This window comes from Hypanus sabinus, chromosome 23 (assembly GCF_030144855.1).
Source record: "Hypanus sabinus isolate sHypSab1 chromosome 23, sHypSab1.hap1, whole genome shotgun sequence".
Classification (NCBI taxonomy): domain Eukaryota; kingdom Metazoa; phylum Chordata; class Chondrichthyes; order Myliobatiformes; family Dasyatidae; genus Hypanus; species Hypanus sabinus.
Window position 1 is genome coordinate 46,020,568 of NC_082728.1, and position 15,988 is coordinate 46,036,555.

General features: G+C 42.3%; 1 long non-coding RNA gene across 13 annotated transcripts in view; it reads right to left on the bottom strand.

The window, feature by feature from the left end:
• Positions 1–1,289: 1,289 nt before the first annotated feature.
• LOC132380175 (uncharacterized) overlaps positions 1,290–15,988 on the bottom strand; it is an 81,603-nt gene continuing 66,904 nt past the window's right edge. For 11 of the 13 annotated variants that reach the window (XR_009507681.1, XR_009507679.1, XR_009507678.1 and 8 more), the window contains one exon: positions 8,335–9,761. This is a non-coding gene — a long non-coding RNA (uncharacterized LOC132380175). Of the gene's footprint in view, positions 2,533–6,801; positions 7,681–8,334; positions 9,762–15,988 lie in introns of those variants that run through there. The other 2 variants (XR_009507690.1, XR_009507689.1) reach the window with 2 other exon arrangements.

The following is a 15,988-nucleotide window of genomic DNA, read 5'->3' on the forward strand; positions in this document are numbered from 1 at the left end:
CAATATTGGTGGTCCTCATACCTGCTGTACCATTACTGTAGCCAGAATGAGTGGTGAGGTTTGCAATTTCCATCTCAGTATAGATATCTGATGGATAGGGGAATCAAGGGATATGGGGACAAGGCAGTGACTGGGTATTGATAGTGAATGATCAGCCATGATCTCAGAATGGCGGTGCAGACTCGAGGGGCCGAATGGTCTACTTCTGCACCTATTGTCTATTGTCTATTAACCAGTCTGGGATACAATTCAACTTAGACCACTCAAAGTTCCATCTAGATACATAGGATTTAAAAACTATCCAATAATTATAATGTCATTTTATCATTTGCATTCAAGCTTTATAACAATTTGTTTCCTTTTCCCACTATTTTATTTGGTACAAGGGATAAGCACAGAAGTCATAACTGTACACAGCAATCGTGGAAGAAGGAACTGAGAATATTATTCTTCATTGAAGGATGTAATTCAAGGGCATGGAATTAAAATAATTGATGGAAGGAATGCAGGGGAGATGAGGAAAATGCATTCATTCAAAGTGTGGTGGGAGTCTGGAACTCACACAAGCAAACGTAGCAGAGGCAGAAGCCTATGTTGCAATTAAACAGCACCCTGGGGTGCATACTGGAAAAGCGATTGACCGCAGGGTTATGGATCGAGTGCTCAGAAGATGGAAATGGGTTGGATACTTCTTCATTGGCTAGCTCAGCCACAACGGGCTGAGAGGCCTCTTTCTCTGACATAAACTTATGAAATTTCTTATGATCCTATGAAATTTCATGTGGGTTGTGCAGCAGCAGAAGTGTGAAGACTGCTGAATATTTGAAATGGGAGCCCACTGAGTCATGTATTAGAACAGCTCTAAGTGTAAAAATATGTCTCTATTTGCACAACACTCTCAAAGCTAATATATCAAATATTTTAGAGTAATTCCACAATGTAACATAAATACTTGTCTAAAAAAAATTGTGTTAACTGTTCAATTAACTGCAACAAATTACACAAGGTAGGCTGATGAAAAATAAGACTCATATCGAGCCAAGTCCATGATGGCATTTATGATTCACATTGAACTCTCTGCCATTTCATATAATTTAACGCAATTACATTGCCTTCCATTCCCTTCTCTTTCATATACTTACTCTCTAAGTCCATTGCACAGCCCTTTCCTACTGAATTCTTGGCTTGCTCATACATTGATGGTCTGGAGGATTCCTCATCAAATAACTCAAGATACTTGCCAACAAACTGTATTTCACATATTTTAGTTACATTATATATAAGTGGTGAAGTTTAATGCTAATAACCAAATATGAATTCATCAAGAAAACTACAAAATTTGGGACATCCTGGGTTTAAAAAAAAAATAGCGTGGTTTGCACACAAGTAACAATGAAGCCCAATCTGAAATTTCCCTGGGCATTGTAAAGGAGGGAATGGAGTGAGAACACAGATATCATAGGGGTGAATTGAGGGTGCAGGTGGGAAGGCAAGGGAAGGGAAATTGGAGATGAGAGGATATCAATAATTTATGTGGCTTCTAAACAACAAGGCCTCCAATCAAATTAGGAGATTTGCAGGCTGATCAGACCATGATTGAGAGCTTTGATCAGGTTTGGTTGGACAATGGGTGGGCTGAGGATGTTATTCAAAGATTCAAAGTACTTTTATTATTAGAGTATGTACACAGAATACATTTCTGAGATTTGTCCTCCCACAGGCAGCAATGAAACAACAAACACCATGGAATCTGTTCAACTAAACACAAGCACCCAATGCGTGAAGACAGAAATTGTGGAAACGGCAAAAAGCTAAGTGTACAATACATAAAACATTGAACATCAAACCAGGAGTCCAGTCGTATTCAGTTTAGTTCAGTTCAGTGTTGTGCCACTAGCTCACTGCAGACGACAGGGCAAGCATTCTTTACTGAAGTGACACAGATCACATCAACCGCCCCAATTAAACTGATCAAAAACAGCAAAAAAAAAGTAACCAGAATCCAGGAACACATGCAACATGAACCCCAAACCCCAAAGCCTGAAAAACAAGTCCACAGTCTCTCTGATCGATCCTTGCAACATGGACACCAAGAGTCTTGTACTTTCCTCTGACAGCAGCAAGCGAGAGGGAGAGAAAGACCAGTCAACTGCAGGCAGACAAACACCCTCCAATCCTCTGATCTCATCCTTGTTGCCTCAATCGGGGAAAAGTAATGGAATTGATTGTGGCCTCTCATCCTCGATGCTTCAGTTGGAGTTGTTCATGGGATTATACCAGTGCTTCCAGTCTTCCGGGCCTCCAGCTGTACACTCTGCTCCAAACCTCACAGAACTCCTTCAGAGACAGCAAAACACCAGTCCAAATACACACTTACAGGCCCCAATTGCATGCAGCTTGGTAGAAGAATCATATTTGAAAGAAGTAAAAGTAGTTTCATGAATTGTCTGTAGGATGTCACTGTTGCTCAGGTGCTGGCACCATCTAAACTTGGATTAGTCCTGAACTGCAGGTTGCAAACATTTGTTTTTACTGCAGTCCAGAAGAAATAATATGTAATATATTGACAATAAAAAAAACATTGTCCTAGTGTTGTCCATTTAAATCATACAATAATTACAACATTAGCATGCTGTACTCTTTACTGAATTGTGTGCGTCTAGCTGACAAATTTTTACACTTTGAATAAATTAATTAAAATGTGTTGTTTACATCATTATGTACACATAATACAACAAGGAAATTATGTTAAAAAACACAAAATGCTGGCAGAACTCAGCAGGCCAGACAGCATCTATGGGAGGTGGTAGTGACGACGTTTCAGGCCGAAAACCTTCATCAGGAGTGACATTTTTTGTTTCATTGCTGCCTGTGAGAGGACAAATCTCAGTTCTGCCAGCATTTTGAGTTTTTTTATTTATTTCCAGCATCTGCAGATTCACTCGTGTTGCCAAGGAAATTACTTGACTTTTGGGTGAACTGAACCAAGAAATCACCAGACCCATTTCCAATGGCTGAGATTTTACTAGTAATGATCACAAACATTGAAACAAACGTGCCCAAAATCACTTACTCATTTTACAAATACAGATTCTTGGCTGCTCAGTGGTTATCAAACCCTTTTGCAACTGTAAAGGCCTTTACGAATCCTTTACTCTGCTTTGCTGATGAGGCTGGGTATCCTGTAATAGGCAATCAGCCCCCTGACCCAGTCTTTCTAGAGCCTGCAAGACACATCAGAGTGTGATTTAATATTTTCTACTTGTCGGATTAGCTTGACAATATTTACGTCAGGCCTGCACAAACAGGCTCCACCCAGCTAATGGGAGTCACCTGCCATTTGGTTCCAGCTCATCACCTGCAGTCTGTTTAAACCCTGCTCTCATCCACAATTGTTAGTTTATTTAATTCAATTAAATATTAGCATTTTTTGATCTGTCTTCTTGTCTCTTTGACTGGAACTTACCTCACTCTTCCCTGTTCACTTTGGGAAGAGACATTGAGCTGATGTTCAGTTGTCCAGATTTGTCCTGAATGGTGTCAAGATTTTAAATTTGTGGAAGTTGAACTCATTCAGTCAAGCAGAGAATGTTCCATTGCATTCTGATTTGTACCTTGTAGACTCAGTGTTTGGAAGATTTAAGTACTGGGCCAGGTTGAAAAGGTCAGGATGTTGGGACCAGACGTGAGGGTTCTCCCTGATTCTGCACGGTTCTGCTCATTTCTCTGCGACGTTTACTCAGCTCTGCGCTGAACCGAGGCTGCGCACTGCTTCAGCTGCAGTGATGCCTGGCTTTGTGGCTTTCAAAACATTTGAATTCTAAATGCTATTTGTTCACTTTAGTTATTTGCGTGTCTGTGCATTGGCTGTCTGACATTTCTTAACGGGTTCTTTTGGGGTCTCTTTGTTTTGTGGCTGTCTGGAAGGTGGCGAATCCAAAAGTTGTGTTATGTATACATACTTCGATAATAAAAGTACTTTGAACTTTGGCAGATGGCGGGTACTTAACCTCATCAGCAAAGTAAAGTGAGAAGTTTGAAATTAAAGCCCTTACAGCTGAAGAAGGTTTTGATTGTCACTTAGATTAGAGGATATCCACTGATGTCCATTTTTAAAATGAAAAAGCGCCGTTTTAAAATGGTAACAGAAAATGAGTAATGTGAACATGAATTTTGAGTATGATATGAGAGTTCAAATACAAGTATAAGCTACCATTCATAGCCCCATAAACAGTTTCTTCAGTTTCAAGATGTAAAAATATGATCTGACACATGTTGGCAGCACTAAGGTCGAAGTTTACTAGACTATTTAAGTCCTAAAGTGTCAATTACAGCATATGGTCCTCATGCATTTATAATTTGCAGTCCATATATGCCCTTAGAATTACTGCAACACTACACCAGCTTGAAATATTGACAGTTACGTGCAGCAAATTTAAAGAGCCTTGTCAAACAGAAAATAGTTGTACGCCTGAATTCTGTAATTGGTGTTGAACTTGAGTTAATCACATAATTATTTTACTTCCAAAAGGCTTATACCTCTGTGTCTCTTAAAAAGATTAAATGGTGTACTATTTGCCAAATACTTAGTTCAAATCACATACTTATACGGGTGTGGGCAGACTCTTGACAGGTCTTTACCTTTGGCAGATCTTTCATCAAGCAATAAATGTTTGTATCACTCTGCATTCTAAAAGTGCCAGTGTCTAAATAGGAGCTGAAAGGATGAAACCACAGTTAATTGTGAAACGTATGTTTTCCATGCACTTTGTGATTGAGTGACGGTGTACAATAAAAAAAATCATGATTGACACTTGCAAGCTTGCATGGTGCTAAGATGGCTTTGGATTTTGCACTCCAGTTGCAGGCACAACTACAGCTGGATGTTGTTGATGCAGCAGTGACCTTAGTCAGCATGTTAACGTGTGGCCGATGCCAGTGCAACTACAATACAGCAAGAAAATGGAGCACGCCTTAACAAGGAGAGATGTTCCCAGTGCAGGGCAGCTAATCCATTTGAATGATAAACCCCACAGGAGAAAGCATGGCAGAAAGATTCATATCTTTGCACAAAAAAAAGACCAGGGTTTGCGAGTAAGATCCAAAATTCTGCCAGAACATCCAAACACTGTTTAAAACCCCAATAAATTAAATCAAACATTTTAAGACAATCATTTTAGATTTGTTGAGAATTGAAAGATTTTCTCCATGCCAAAGGAATTAAAGAAAGCACAACTTTCAGAGCACTGCTCAGGCTAAACTTGACAAAAGCATACATGGTTTAGATTATTGGTTGTTAAAGTTGAGACAGACACCAACAAATTCTCCCTCACATAGACTGATCATTGCTTGGTCATTCTGACAAGACATTCAAGGCAAGAATTCCAAGAATTCTTTTCTGAAGAGGCCCAATGCAGACATCATAGTTTTCAGGATGGACAGATTCAAATGGCACAAATATCTTTTCTCAAGTACAGTCATCCAGTGATTTCTGTTCGTAGTGTATATAAGTGTGGCTTTAGGAACAGTGCTACCATATGGTATAACTTTTGACATATCTCTGTATTGGATTTTGTTATTAATTGAGTTTACTATCCTTCATAAAAGCTCCATGTTGCTACATCTATCTTTGCTTTTTCACTAAGTCACATTACAGATGACATTGTCTTCCTGCTTGGTGCAGCTCTCACTACATTTGGAGATCATTCCCTTCACCTACCGAATTTCCACTGACCTGTAAAATAATTTATTACATGCACAACACTTTTTGAGGATTTTAAAGATGACTTGGTTCCCCAGTGTAAACAAATAAGTACTTAAAGTGAATTTTGCAGTCAGATTTGACTTTGGTACCTGCCACTGATTGGACTCATCCTTTGAGTTCTCGCGGTACTAGTGGTCACAGTTCTTTCAGTTTAGTTGCAATCAGCCAGCAGAAACAAGACAATGAGTAATTATTCTGCTTTTATTCGTGTTTAAAATTTCAGTGTATAATTTGACATGTTAAACTGAGTCACTGCAGAATAACCGATGGCGCTGTTTGGAGCCAGAATGCTACAGAACATAAACTTTTGCTTTGCAACCTCAACAACTACTTTTTTCTGTTCTGGACCTGCAGCATCCCGATCATTTAAGCTATTATATGAAAGGCATTTTCTCTTACCTGCAAAATATGGTAAGGCGGTGCTATAAAATTTGGGCCAGTTTGGACCACATGGGAGCCATATTAATGTGAACACTCACATGTCACTGAGGGGAATTTCTCAGCCATAAATACTGAAGGCTGTTTTATTGTCTGTTCTTCCAGCATATAAAAAAAACTCAAAGTTATTACTCTTCTAAGGAATTGTTTGGAACAGTGATTTTCAGTACAGAGATTATTCTTTGACATAATCAAACACAGAGGGAGAAATTTTGGCTCTATGAAACCATCCCATTGGTCCAATTACAAACAAGAGAAAATCTACAGGGTCAGCCAACTGCTGTGGTTGGGGGAAGCGGGTGGTGAGCAGAGGGCTGTTGGAGAATTGGGGGTTTAAAATTTTTTTTTTAAAAAAGAGAAAATCTACAGATGCTGGAAATCTGAAAACACACACAAAATGCTGGAGGAACTCAGCAGGCCATGCAGCATCTAGGAAAATAGTACAGCTGATATTTTGGGCTTCCCAGTTCTTTACTTCATCCCCTCCCCCTCAGGTTTCACCAATCACCTTGTGTGTCTCTCTCTCTCTCTCTCTCTCTCTCTCTCTCTCTCTCTCTCTCTCTCTCTCTCTCTCTCTCTCCCCCCCCCCTCTCCCACCTTTAAATCTACTCCTCAGCTTTTTCTCTTCAATCCTGCCGAATGGTTTCGGCCCGCAACATTGACTGTATTATTTTCCTAGATGCTGCCGGGCCTGCTGAGTTTCTCCAGCATTTTGTGTGTGCTTATCCTATTGCTCCATCTGTCTGTATACTGCTCTTTATCATAGAACTTAGAACAGTACAGTCCAGGAACAAGCTTGAGCCCATAATGGGCCTATAATAATGTGTCAAAACCAGCAAAAAAGGAAATCAAAAAAACTCCCAAAACTAATCCCTCCTACCTACACAATGTCTTTATCCTTCTGTCTTTCTCATATTCATGTGCCTAAACATCTCTTAACAGCCTCTAATGTATTTGCTTCTACCACCGAACCAAGCAGTGCATTCCAAGCATCCATTACTCTCTGAGAAAAAACTTCATCCTTACATTCCCTTTGAATCCACCCCTTCTCACCTTCAATGCATGTCCTCTTGTATTAGACATTTCTACCCTGGAAAAAGAGATACTCCCTGTCTAGGCTATCTATGCCTCTCATATAAACCTCTATACGATCTCCCCTCAGCCTCCACCATCCAAGGAAAACAGCCCAAGTTTATCCAGCCACTCACGATAGCACTTAGCCTCTAAACCTGCTAAGCCTCTTCTGCACCCTCTCTAAAGCCTGCAGATAATTGCAAGGTTCCCTTTTGAAGGCTTCTCTTGAAGGTAATCTCCTGCCCCAGGGCGAATGAAGAAAAAAACTCTCCATTTGTTTTCTGGCTTTTAATCATTTCGTCAAATATTTCAATTTATTTCTACTGGCTGCGAGTTCTTCTGCACCAGAAATAAGTTTTGCCTGCTTTACTCTTTAATCATTCTGAGCTCCTCTGCCAAAGATCCTTTAAAGGAGACAAAAAAAAAGGACATCACATGCTTGAATCTGGAGCAACAGACCAGGTGCTGGAGGAACTTAAAGGGTCATATAGCATCTACGGAGGGAAATAACAGCTGACACTTCCGGCATTTTTTGACTAAAAGAGCAGAGGTGAAATAGCTAGAACAAAAAGAAGATGAATGGGAGGTTTGCTAAGTGCAAACTGTTGCCATCTAGTGTGTTGCTCACAATCCTTTAAATCTCCTTATTTCAGAACTGATGGGAGGTGGTTGGGTGAGAGCACATGGAGGGTTTACATGAATGGTTCATTATGGAGAAGATAAAGAGAACTTGTGGTGAATGAACAATCATATTACCATAGAAACAGGCCTTTTAGTCCAATAAATGTTTTTACCAAATATTAATCATCCATTTTCATCTGGCTATCATTCCCACGTCAGCTGTTACCACCTATCACCTACTAGTCCTATCTCATCCTGCCCTCTCACCTCTTTATAATATTTATCCTTTCTCTACAATCAGTGCTGATGCAGAGTCTGGACCCTAAACATCAACCATCTGTTTGTCTCCATAGATATTGCTTCCACTAGTTGAGTTTCCCCAGCAGTTTGCCTTACCATCCCACCCTCCCACCCAAACTAATCACATTTTATTCTACTATATTCACCTCAAATCCCTCCAGGTACTGCCACTCACCTCCACACTAAGAACAATTTAAGGTACCCCATAATCCCAGCGACCTGGAGTCTTGCGCTGCTGCCAATCAGTGTCATTGTGCATTCCCAGCAGCCTCCTTCATGTATAAGCAGTACCAAGAACAAACATCTGGGAGTGTGGCACTAACAGATAGAGCAACTGAGTGCATTTAACTGAGTGAGGAGATTGATTGAATTCCATCATGATAGGTGTTTTGGTCACACACACACAGAAGAAAATAGGAGCTGGAGTGAACACTCATAATATTCAAGAGGCAAACACAAGGAAATCTGCAGATGCTGGAAATTCAAGCAACACACACAAAATGCTGGTGGAACACAGCAGGCCAGGCAGCATCTATAGGGAGAAGCGCTGCCGACGTTTTGGGCCGAGACCCTTCGTCAGGACTAACTGAAAGGAAAGATAGTAAGAGATTTGAAAGTAGGAGGGGGAGGGGAAAATGCGAAATGATAAAAGACCGGAGGGGGTGGGGTGAAGCTGAGAGCCAGAAAGGTGATTGGCAAAAGGGATACAGAGCTGGAAAAGGGAAAGGATCATGGGACGGGAGGCCTTGGGAGAAAGAAAGAGAAAGAGGAGCACCAGAGGGAGATGGAGAACAGGCAGAGTGGGCAGAAAGAGAGAAAAAAAGGAGGGGGGTAAAAAGCTAAATATATCAGGGATGGGGTAAGAAGGGGAGGAGGGGCATTAGCGGAAGTTAGAGAAGTCAATGTTCATGCCATCAGGTTGGAGGCTACCCAGCCGGTATATTATGTGTTGTTCCCCCAACCTGAATGTGGCTTCATCTTGACAGTAGAGGAGGCCATGGATAGACATATCAGAATGGGAATGGGACGTGGAATTAAAATGTGTGGCCACTGGGAGATCCTGTTTCCTCTGGCAGACAGAGCGTAGGTGTTCAGTGAAACAGTCTCCCAGTCTGCGTCGGGTCTCACCAATATATAAAAGGCCACACCGGGAGCACCGGATGCAGAATACCACACCAGCCGACTCACAGGTGAAGTGTCGCCTCACCTGGAAGGACTGTCTGGGGCCCTGAATGGTGGTGAGGGAGGAAGTGTAAGGGCAGGTGTAGCACTTGTTCCACTTACAAAGATAAGTGCCAGGAGGGAGATCGGTGGGAAGGGATGGGGGGACGAGTGGACAATGGAGTCGTGTAGGGAGTGATCCCTGCGGAAAGCAGAAAGAGGGGGGTAGGGAAAGGTGTGCTTGGTAATATTCAATATGATCATGACCATTTCACCTCCAAGTCTTACTCTTCTTCTGAGCTGTTTCCCCATAGTTCAGTTGTTCCATTTAATATCAGAGAATGCATACAATATAGCTGAAGTTCTTTATCTCCACAGACATCCACGAAAACAGAAGGGTAGCCTAAGAATGAATAAACATAAAGATGTTAGAAACCCAGAGACCCCCTACTCCCCCCATGTCCAAGCAGCTGCAAAGCACCAACCCTCCCCTCCCTCAGTTACTTCAGCAAAAAGAGTCAGCATCTCCACCCACCAAGCAAACAAAAGCAAAGCCTCCAAGAAAGACCACGATCTGCAGCACAACAAAAACTAATCGTTCACCCGACACAGCCTTCAATTTTTCTAACCTTCCAGTAATTTGACCTCCGTAACCCTCGAGGGTGGAGATCTCTAGTTATGCCAGAAGAAACTTCTGCACATCTCTGCCTCAAAGGATCACTCCGAGTTTGTAATAATCTCCTCTGATCCAGACTCTTTCCATGAAGAGAGATCATATTGAAGCATATAAGGTCACTCATCTTAATATGTTCCCCATAGACCTCATATGTTTCAATAAGATCACTCTGCATTCTTCTAATCTCCAAAAACTGCAAGTACACAGATTGAGTTTTTCCCTACAATGACATAGCCTTTATTCTCTCTATCCCCCTCCCTCCTTGTTAAAGTCCCACTGAACGTGTGAAGCACTAATTTAATTGGCTTATTGATTCATAGCTGCCTGGGTGCTGCTGAAGTATAGTTACATTTACTGTATTTACTTAATTGATGCATAGCTGGAGGATGTGATTGATTGACTTAGTCACTGGAGAAGCCACTGGAGAAAGATGGATTTTATGGAGGCTGGATTTATTCATGTTATAAATTGCTGGTTGCCCCTCTGACACTGAAGACCAATTACATCCCAGTCCCTGAAGAAGGATAAGATTCATTGAGACAAGATTTATGTAGATGCTCATCAGCATTTGACAAACTGACCCTAATTCTATTGTATCTAAATCCCCATGAAGACAAGTAAAATTTACAAAGATTACAATTGCTACAATAATTTATGGAATTGATTGACAGATAGACTCAATGCCAGGAAATCAATTTCTCTTGATGTCGGATTTGCTAAAAAATACAAGAGTGTACAGAACATATAAACATGGAACGTATTGTAAAATAGTTGCGAAAGAAACACAATCAGCAGGTCAGGCAGCACCATTGCAAGGAAAAGTTTTAACATTTTTTAATGAAAATAAACTTTATTCATTATAAAAGTTACAAGAAAAAGCCATTCAATGACATTTCATTTTTATATTAATGGCCAATCATCTTCATCATTTTATGCCTTGTCATATGACATGGTCAATCATGGTCTGTCCAAATCACAGAAGTGATTTGCCATTGCTTTCTTCTGGTCAGTATCTTTCAAGATAGGTGACCCTAGCCATGATCAATATTCTTCAGAAATTGGCTTTCTGGTGCCGGTGGTTGCATAACCAGGACTTGTGTCCATTACATTTCTTAAATCCAATCGAAGCAAAGTTAACACAACAGTTTGATGACCTTTCATCAAAAAACAAAATACATTTTATTGTTTTGCTGTCAGTTTCCAGGAAGAGACCTGTGACTCATGGAAAGTCAACGTCGGCTAAAAATCACCAAATTGTCTAACTCAGCATGTCGCAGGGAAACAAACAGATCTGTGATGAACAGGAGAATAAGTAATGAACTGAGTGGAAATGCTAAGTGTGTTGTTATCAACAAGGCATGCAGAATGTAGCTCTCTTCTCTTTGATCCATATAAGTAGCACGTATAGCTCCAAGAAATCTATTGTATCTCCAATGCCCTTTGGAAGTGGTAAACAACAAAATCATCATTCAATAACACCTGGTCACTAATATCAGTATACTGATAGGCTCAGATATTATTATGATAATAACAAACTGAATGACTCTCCAAAATTGACAAGTTCCTGCATTTAGAACAGAGAGAATATTGATAGAGAGGTTGCATTAGCTAAAGTAGTGAAGAGCCATACTTTGCATAGATGCAAGTCCTTCCATCAAGTTCATGCCAATTTGTCTTTCTGCCTAGTTCCATTTACCCACACCTGCACCTTATCTCCATACCCCTCTCATCCATGCTCTTAATTGTATCTGAATCCGCCACTTTCTCTGGCAGAATATTAGACACTCATCCCTCCCTCTGAGCAAAGATGTTCACCCTCAAATTTACCTTAAACATTTCACCTTCCATTTTAACACATAACCTCTAGTTCTAGCCTCACCCAACCTCAGTGGACAAAGGTTCCTTGCATTTATCCTGTCTATATCCCTCATAATATTGTAAAGCTCTGTAAGATTTCTCCTCATTCTCCTCTGTTCCAGGGTAAATTAAGTCTTAACCTATTCAACTTTTCCCTGTAACTTAGGTATCAAATCCTGGCAGCATCCTACTCATTCTTTTTTCTTCACAAGGATTGGGGAGCATGACCTATGAAAACAGGTTGAGTGAACTCAGCTTTTTATCCTTGGAACGACGGAGGATGAGAGGTGACCTGATAGAGGTGTATAAGATAACGAGAGGTATTGATCGTGTGGATAGTCAGAGGCTTTTTCCCAGGGCTGAAATGCCTGCCACAAGAGGACACAGGATTAAGGTGCTTGGGAGTAGGTACAGAGGAGATGTCATGTTTACGCAGAGAGTGGTGAGTGCGTGGAATGGGCTGTTGGCAACAGTGGTGAAGGCGGATACAATAGGGTATTTTAAGAGACTTTTGGATAGGTACATGGAGCTTAGAAAAATAGAGCTATAGTAATTTCTAAGGTAGGGACATGTTTGGCACAACTTTGTGGGCCGAAGGGACTGTATTGTGCTGTAGGGTTTCTATATTTCTAAGTTCACTCTTTCAATTTTATTGTTATCTTACCTGTAGGTAGGTGACCAAAACTGCATACAACACTCCAAATTACGCCTTATCAACATCTTGCACAGCTTCAGCATAACACTCCATCTCCTGTAATATTCTGATTTATGAAGGCCAATGTGCCGAAAGCTCAGCTTCTGACCCTGTCTACCTGTGATGTCACTTTCAAGGGATGAATCTAATCTTTGCATCATAAAATAAGGGGGCTTCAGAAATACCTTGGCAATTTGTGGGCAACACTTGCCCTTTATGTTCATGGGAACACCCCCCTTCAAGAGATTGCCAGAAGGAGTTATGTTTAAAATCACCTGGTTTTAAAGTGTGAGGAATATTCAAAGTTAACAGGCAGGTTGCAAAGAGTGGCAGATGATTACCTGCACAGATGGGAACCAGCTCCTCTGAATGATCATCAGGGTGAGTGTTAGGTTAGAAAGAAATATTAATGAAATCAACTTTCCATTCCAGAACATCAGAGATATCCTCCTTCTTCAAAGAAAGGGATTTTCCTCCCTCCACAACTGATGCTGCCCTCACCCACAACTCCTCTATTACCCAAACATATGCGCTCACCCCATCTTCCCTGCACCTTAGCATTGATAGAGTTCCTCTTATCCTTACCTACCACACCTTTAGCCTTCGCATCCAGCACATTATCCTCTGCAACTTCCAGCTTCTCTGAAGGGATTCTACCACTAAGTGTATCTTTATCCCCAGTTTCCACAGGGATTGCTCCCTCTATGATTCCCTTGTCCATTTGGCCATTCCCACTAATTTCCTTCCAGGCACTTAACCCTGCAACCAGCCTAAGTACTACACCTGCTCATACATCTCCTCCCTCACCTCCTTTTAGGTCCCCAAACTGTCCTTCCAGGTGAGGCGGCACTCCACCTGCGGATGTGCCGGTGCTATCTACTCTGTCCGGTGCTCCCAATGTGACTGCCTCTACTCTGGTGAGACCCATCGTAAACTGGGGAAACAGCTTTGTTGAGCACCTCTGCTCCATCCACAACAGGCGGAACTTTCCAGTGACCATACAATTTAATTCTGATTTCCATTCACATTTTGGAAGAAGACAGCGAGGCATTGAGAGGAAGTGAGGCGGCGGCCATTTTCAAATTGCTTCTCAGATCGGAGTTCTGGGAGGCGGGACTGCGCAGGTGTGTGAAGGAGGCCTGGCAAGGAGGGAAGATATAAAAAGAACGCAGCCTTAAGCAGCGGGCAGCTTCGTTTGCGGGCAGTGGAGTGAGCCAGGAGCAGAGTGTAGGGCTTGGGCTCAGAGGGCTTAGGTGGAAGAGGGCACAGTAGGCTTATCTTTTAGTTCTCCTTGTTATTTACAGTTATTCGGGAAGTATGAGAGTGAGGGCAGCTTGTTGTTCTCGGTGTCGGATGTGGGAGGTCCTGGAGTCTCCGAGCCTCCTGGACGTCCACATCTGCGCCAGGTGCACCGAACTGCAGCTCCTGAGGGACCGAGTTAGGGAACTGGAGCTGCAGCTCAATGACCTTCGTCTGGTCAGGGAGAGTGAGGAGGTGATTGAGAGGAGTTACAGGCAGGTGGTCACTCCGGGGCCACGGGAGGCAGATAGGTGGGTCACGGTCAGGAAGGGGAAGAGGCAGGTACTAAAGAGTACCGCAGTGGCTGTACCCCTTGACAATAAGTACTCATGTTTGAGTACTGTTGGGGGGGACAGCCTACCTGGAGGAAGTGACAGTGGCCGGGCCTCCGGCACAGAGGACGGCCCTGTAGCTCAGAAGGGTAGGGATAGAAGAAAGAGGACCATAGTAATAGGGGACTTGATAGTCAGGGGTTCAGACAGGCGGTTCTGTGGAGGTGATTGGGAGTCCCAGATGGTAGTCTGCCTCCCTGGTGCCAGGGTTCGGGACGTTTCGGATCGCGTCCAAGATATCCTGAAGTGGGAGGGTGAGGTCGTGGTACATGTAGGTACCAATGACATAGGTAGGAAAGAGGAAGAGGTCCTAAAACGAGAGTATAGGGAGTTAGGAAGGCAGTTAAGAAGAAGGACCGCAAAGGTAGTAATCTCGGGATTACTGCCTGTACCACGCGACAGTGAGAGTAGGAATAGAATTAGGTGGAGGATGAATGCGTGGCTGTGGGATTGGAGCAGGGGGCAGGGATTCAAGTTTCTGGATCATTGGGACCTCTTCTGGGGCAGGCGTGACCTGTTCAAGAAGGACGGGTTACACTTGAATCCTGGGGGGACCAATATCCTAGCGGGGAGGTTTGCTAGGGCTACAGGGCAGACTTTAAACTAGTAAGATGGGGGGGCGGGAATCAATTTGAAGAAACTATGGGAGAGGAGGTTAGTTCACCAGTAGAGCAAGTAAGTAGACAGTGTGTGAGGGAGGAAAGGCAAGTGATGGAGAAGGGATGCGCTCAGCCCGAAGATGTAGGGGAGAAGAAAGAAAAGGATTATAAATTTGAATGCATTGTTAGGGATGAAAAGAGAGGAGAAGGTGGAGAGTATCTTAAATGTATCTATTTTAATGCTAGGAGCATTGTAAGAAAGGTGGATGAGCTTAAAGCGTGGATTGATACCTGGAATTATGATGTTGTTGCTATTAGTGAAACATGGTTGCAGGAAGGGTGTGATTGGCAACTAAATATTCCTGGATTTCGTTGCTTCAGGTGTGATAGAGTAGGAGGGGCCAGAGGAGGAGGTGTTGCATTGCTTGTCCGAGAAAATCTCATGGCGATGCTTTGGAAGGATAGATTAGAGAGCTCCTCTAGGGAGACTATTTGGGTGGAATTGAGGAATGGGAAAGGTGTAGTAACACTGATAGGAATGTATTATAGGCCATCTAATGGGGAGAGTGATTTGGAAGAGCAAATGTGTAAGGAGATAGCAGATATTTGTGGTGACACAAGGTGGTGATTGTGGGAGATTTTAATTTTCCACACGTAGATTGGGAAGCTCATTCTGTAAAAAGGCTGGATGGTTTAGAGTTTGTGAAATGTGTGCAGGATAGTTTTTTGCAACAATACATAGAAGTACCGACTAGAGATGGGGCAGTGTTGGATCTCCTGTTAGGGAATGCAATAGGTCAGCTGACAGATGTATGTGTTGGGGAGCACTTTGGGTCCAGTGATCACAATAGCATTAGCTTCAATATAATTATGGAGAAGGAAAGGACTGGACCTAGAGTTGAGATTTTTGATTAAAAGCAAGAGGATAGTGAGGGATAAGATTGGTCCCTTAGAGAATCAGGGTGGTCAGTTATGTGTGGAGCCGAGGGAGATGGGAGAGATTTTGAAAGATTTCTTCTCTTCGGTATTCACTAAGGAGAAGGATATTGAATTGTGTAAGGTGTGGGCAAACAAGTAAGGAAGTTATGGAACCTATGACAATTAAAGAGGTGGAAGTACTGGCGATTTAAAGAAATTTAAAAGTGGATAAATCTCCGGATCCTGACAGGATAT